A 6,000-nucleotide genomic window follows, 5' to 3' on the forward strand; every position below is an offset into this window, starting at 1 on the left:
CATGCCAGGGGTGCTGGAAGTGACATCACATGCCATTTGACCCCATGACATCACAGGGTGTGGCATCACATGATCATTAGCCTTGATGACATCATAGAAATTGGTATAATGTGATTTGTGGCCCTCATTAGACACAGAAAGTGGCATATAAGAAGTGGATGTCAAACTGTAAAATGTAGCCAGGACAGTCTACTGGCACAAGTTCTAGTGATTTCTTCCTTTGATGCAAGCTAAGGCTGCCACATTTCAAGCATTTTACAAAAATGACTGGTATTATATTGCCAGTGCCAGTGAAAAAGTGGAAAAATCAGCTAGTGGTTGTACCACTTTGAAATCTTGAAACAGTCAATACAATAGAGATTAACTTCAAAGTATTTTACAGCTTTCTTAGCTAACACACTTAGAATATGAAATCAGGCAAAACATTAAATATAAGAAAAATCATCCACATCAAGCAGATGCATTGTCACCGCTGTGCAGGTTAGATCCGATGCTTCGGCCTTCGACTCCGGCGCAGGAACTTTTTGATGACAGTGGTTCCACAGCCTGCTAGGCACGAAGACGACGTTCTGTGCGGCTCGAAGGCGACTGTTGCAAAGTCATTCTTGTGCACTAGATTCCCCCTATTTTCTTTTTCTTACTGGTACAAGTGGTAACTGACTCTGACTGCCCCTGAGCTCTGTATAATCAGGCCCATGGTCAGTGCTACGTTGAAAAGACAGCTCGAATACAGTGAAAACACCTACATACACTAGGGTACACTATGGGTTGGAGTACACCTATGATTGGCATGAACTCCCCTTTAAGGTCTTAGTTCATAATAGGGCAGGGGGATCAAATCTACCTTTAAGTCCCTAGAATATAATAGAGCATGGCGGTTTAGAGGCCAGCAGGCCTTCTGAACTTGCATGTGTGAACTGCTGAGGCCTGAGGTAAGTTTATTAAGCAGCCCTGTGTTGCAGGACTGCATTTAAAATGCAAATTGTGCCCAAACTTGACTTTGGTATTTGAAGCACTTACAGGAAAAGTACATGTTTCACTCCCCACATTGTAGTAATGTCCTTCCCAAAATCGACTTTTGTGCTAGGAGCACTGTGGAGTGAGGATATGCAATATTGCTACCTATTCAGAATCACTAAAGACTCCCCTAGGTATCCCAGGGGTGTGTGGTAATCCAGATATAGGTAGGGTCCAAATAAAAGATGTTTTATAAGCCCTGATATTGGAAAAATAGCCCAAGTCAATTTACCCATTGCAAATCCCCAGTCACATAGGTTAACACAGCAAGAAGTTATTCTGTGAAAATTTCAGTCAGTAAAATCTGAAAGATATCATTCAAAGACTCACTAGCATGGTATTGATGAATCCAAGAATATACTGTTGTTTAATTTATCTTAAAATGTATCAATCAATCAGTCAAAACATTTGTAAAGCGCACTACTTACCCGTGAGGGTCTCAAGGCGCTAAGGTTGTGAGGGAACACTGCTACTGTTTGAAGAGCTAGGGCTTGAGGAGTCTTCTGAAGGTCATTAGGTCTTGGGTATGCCGTAGGCAGATGGGGAAGGTGTTCCATGTCTTGGCGGCGAGGTGGGAGAATGATCTGCCGCCGCCAGTTACTCTTCGGATGTGGGGAACAGGGGCGAGGGCGTGGTCGGCGGAGCGGAGCTGGCGGGTGGGGGTGTAGAAGCTGAGTCTGCTGTTAAGGTACGCTGGTCTGGTGTTGTGGAGTGCTTTGTGTGCGTGGGTGAGGAGCTTGAAGGCTATCCTCTCTACGACGGGGAGCCAGTGCAGGTCTCTCAGGTGGGGTGTGATGTGGCTGCGGCGAGGGATGTCGAGGATCAGGCGTGCGGAGGCGCTCTGAATGAGTTGGAGCCGTTTCAGGAGTTTGGCCGGGGCTGCTGCGTAGAGGGCGCTTCCGTAGTCCAGTCTACTGCTGACGAGGGCCTGGGTGTCCGTCCTTCTTGTTTCTGTGGGGATACACCTGTAGATCCTGCAGAGCATGCAGAGGGTGTTGAAGCAGGAGGAAGAGACGGTGTTGACCTGCTTCGTCGTGGAGAGGGTGGAGTTGAGGATGACCCCTAGGTTGCATGTGTGGTCGGTGGGCGTAGGAGCTGTTCCTAGTGTGGTCGGCCACCAGGAGTCATCCCAGGCCGAGGGGGTGGATCCGAGGATGAGGACCTCCGTCTTGTACGAGATCAGCTTCAGTCGGCTGTTTCTCATCCAGTCGGCGAAAGCCCTCAATCCCTTGTGCAGGTTGGTTTTGGCAGTGTGGGGGTCCTTGTTGAGGGAGAGGATCAGCTGGATGTCATTGGAGTGATGAGGTTGAGGTTGTGCAGTGAGATGACGTGGGCGAGCGATGCCATTTAGATGTTGAACAGCGTTGGGCTGAGGGATGAGCCCTGGGGTACGCCGCAGATGATCTCGGTGGCTTCGGAGCGGAAGGGGGAGAGGCGGACACTTGAGTTCTGCTGGAGAGGAAGGAGGTGGTCCAGTCCAGGGCCTTTTCTTCGATCCCAGCGTTGTGGAGGCATGTTTGTAGTGTGCAGTGGCAGACCGTGTCAAAGGCGGCTGACAGGTCCAGGAGGATGAGGGCCGCGGTTTCTCCGTTGTCAAGCAGGGTCCTGATGTCGTCGGTGGCGGCCATGAGGGCAGTTGTGGTGCTGTGGTTGCTGCGGAACCCGGACAGGAATGGGTCCAGGATTATGTTCTCCTCAAGGAATCTGGTCAGTTGTTTGTTGACGGCTTTCTCGATGACCTTCGCTGGGAACGGGAGCAGGGAGATGGGTCGGAATTTCTTGAGGTCCTTGGGGTCCGCCTTGGGTTTCTTGAGTAAGGTGTTGATCTCGGCGTGCTTCCAGCTCTCTGGGAAGGTTGCTGTCTCGAAGGAGATGTTGATTGCTTTCCGGAGATGGAGTGCGATGGTGGTGCTGGCTTTGTTGAAGATGTGGTGTGTACAGACAAGTTATAAGACGTTCTTGTCTGTAAACCAAAATTCAGCCTTCCAGTGATCTGTCCTCATTGGTCAGAGTTAAATGGGTTAGCCAGGCTGTTTTGATGAGGTGATCAGTAGCCCCTAGGGTTAAAGAGTCATTTTGGGAGGAGAGGTGTGTGCTCCATAGGAAAGCTTGGGGGAGGGGTCATAAACAATATTCTTCAATAGAAGGAGGAGATAGGCAGGAGAAACCAGTTTCATTTACACTCCTACTCTTTGAACCCAGCCAGATGGCAGGCTTAAAGAAAGGAATGTGCGAGGCCAGGGGGAGGGAGTATGGATATTGACTATCCTGGAGGTTGGTTTAGACAGCTCTTGCATCTCTGCTGGGACTTCCGCCATATTGAATTTTGAAGAAATAGTGTTTCCCGGGAGACCATTGGGGCACACTTTGGAGGAAATGGTAATGCTCTGAGGTGTTTTCCTACACCTAATTTGACAGGAGTGCCCTCCTGTGTGACCCCAGAGAACCCTGAATTAGGATCTGAGAGGGGCAGTGCCTCTCAGCTCTGCTGCTTGAAACTGAGAGAAGAAGAAGGATTTCCAAGCTGGAAACTTGATGTGCACCGTCAGGACCTGCACTCTGAAAAGACTGTGCCTGCTGCATTATCTGGAACTACTGCACTTTGGACATACTTTGCTTCGAAAGGAACAAAGAGTGGACGCCAAGCTCGAAACTTCATTTGCATCTTCAGGTTCTGCTCCTTGATCTTGGTGCACCCTTTGATACTGTTGACCACTCTTAACTTTTAGATAGAGTTGGTGCGGCTGGTATCAAAGGGAAAGCCCTGGAGTGGGTTGGTTTCTTTATAAAAGGAACAAACATTCCAAGTTTTTGACAGAGACTGCTGCTCGGATATCTTGCCAGTGCCATGTGGGGTCACGCAGTGGTCCTCATTTAGCCCCACGCTATTTAATATACACCCCTAGCCTTTAGCAGATATTGTGGCAACTGTTAGGATCTCTATAATCTTGTATGTAGACTACACGCAGCTGATGTTCTCTTTTACCCAGACTTGGGCACTTTAACATCTCATCTTGGACCCTGTCTGCAGCAGGTAGCCAGTTGGATGAACAACTCCTGCCTGGAACTTAATGGATCAAAAACAGAATTAATGATCCTCAAAAACAATTCCAGCATCCAACAAGGTCTGGGCTGGCATACCAGCCTTGGTCCACCTCCTACTCCAAAGGCTGTTATAAAAACCTTAGGGATGGGGCTTGAAGAAACTTTGACTATGGAAGCCTAGGCCACATTAACAACGGCCATTTCCTTTTTGAATGATACGAGTGCTGTGCAAGACATTACCCTTGCTTCCCCAGAACTAGAGACAAGTGGTGGTTCAAGCACTGGTCCTGTCATGTTTGGACTATGGTAACTCCTTATATCTGTATATGAGTCATTCACAAACTGCAGGCCATGCAGAATATGCCTGCATGCATGCTTTTTGGGCTTCCTAGTAGTCACTCAGTTAGGCAGGGTCTGAGAGACCTTCACTGGCTTCCCATAGCCCAAATATTGGAATTTGTGCATTGCACATCGGGCTATGTGACGCCATGTCCTGCCTATCCTACAACAGCTGGTTACTCCCTACATTCCGAATAGATCAGTTTGGTCCACAAATCTACACCTGACTTCCAGACCAGCTATTAAAAAAACAAGAAGAAGTGGTTGCTCCTTCAGCTTTAATATATCAAAGATGTGGAACTCTTTGCCATTAGCTATTCGAGTGACAGAAATTAGCTTCTCTTCCAGAAAGCAATCAAAACTAGGCTCTTTAAATAATTTAGCCTTTAAGCTGCTCTTCCTATTCTGATATGATGTGGCTTCTTACTCAGCACTGGTATGCCTCCAAGTCGGTGTGTGCTCCATAAGTGAAAAAAATTGAAATAGAAACATATACAAATCTTATGAAATTAAGCTTATGAATTTTCAATGACATGGGGGCGTGGCTAAGCGCGCGAAGGGAATGGACGCCTTGGGGTAGAGCTCCGCTCTGAGCTCCCCTTCCCGGCGCATTTCTCCGGAGAACCGCAGCCTGCAACCGGCGAAAAACCACCGACGCTGCCACCGGACCTTGCCCCTGAGCACCCAGCCGACTTTATGCGAGATCGGCGCACTACCAGCGCACCGGAGAATCGGCGGCACTGTGGCCCCGCGCGTCGCTTCGGAACGTGGGAGGCGCCTGGGAAAGACCGTGGCTCCGACGGGCGCAGGAGGCCTGAAACGGCGGCCTACGCGCGCAGAGACCGCACTGAGCTCCGGTGAGGAGAGGAGCCGCAGCGCCCGGCCTGGCCTGACTGGAAGCTCTGCTGGCTATGAGCTGCATGCCCGGGCGCCTGACCAGCAGTACAGCTGCAAGTGACCGGACGGGGCAAACTGGACTTTCATGACCTGGAGGTAGGGGAAGCGGCGCAGATCTGCCGACTGCGGAGTCTTACTCCTGCCCACCGGGGGTGCCGGACGCCTTGACCCTCCACCGTGTGGCCGACAGTGCAGGTGTCCAGCACACGACTGACCGGCAGACACGGCCGGTCTGGGGGGGAAAAAATCACCTGCTGCGGCACACCCACTCACTGGCGGGAAACGGCCGGACCACTCTGGCGCCCGCAGCCGGGGACATACAGCGCCCACAACGCTCCCAACGACTGGTGCATGACGCAGTGATCCACCTGGTCCGCCACCGTGCCCGACCAACCGCGGTGAGACAGGTGCTAGCCCTGTGTTGCCTCCAACCACGGCCGCACCGTCCTAGCACTCGACGAACACCGCAGGCTGCCGCCACGCGGACACGGAAACAGGCGCACACCCGCCTATGGGCCGCAATCATCAAAGACTGGTCCAGTGCCCCGCCGGCTGACAACCACACACACAGGCTGGTCCTCTGGAGGTGCGGCGCGCTGCTGGAAAGGAGCCGACACACTGGTGCAGATGTCTAACGGACCGAGGACACGCACCGGGACCGGCAACGCGAACCCAAAGGGCAAGATGGACAAATCCGGGAAG

This window comes from Lissotriton helveticus, chromosome 10, assembly GCF_964261635.1.
Source record: "Lissotriton helveticus chromosome 10, aLisHel1.1, whole genome shotgun sequence".
NCBI lineage: Eukaryota > Metazoa > Chordata > Amphibia > Caudata > Salamandridae > Lissotriton > Lissotriton helveticus.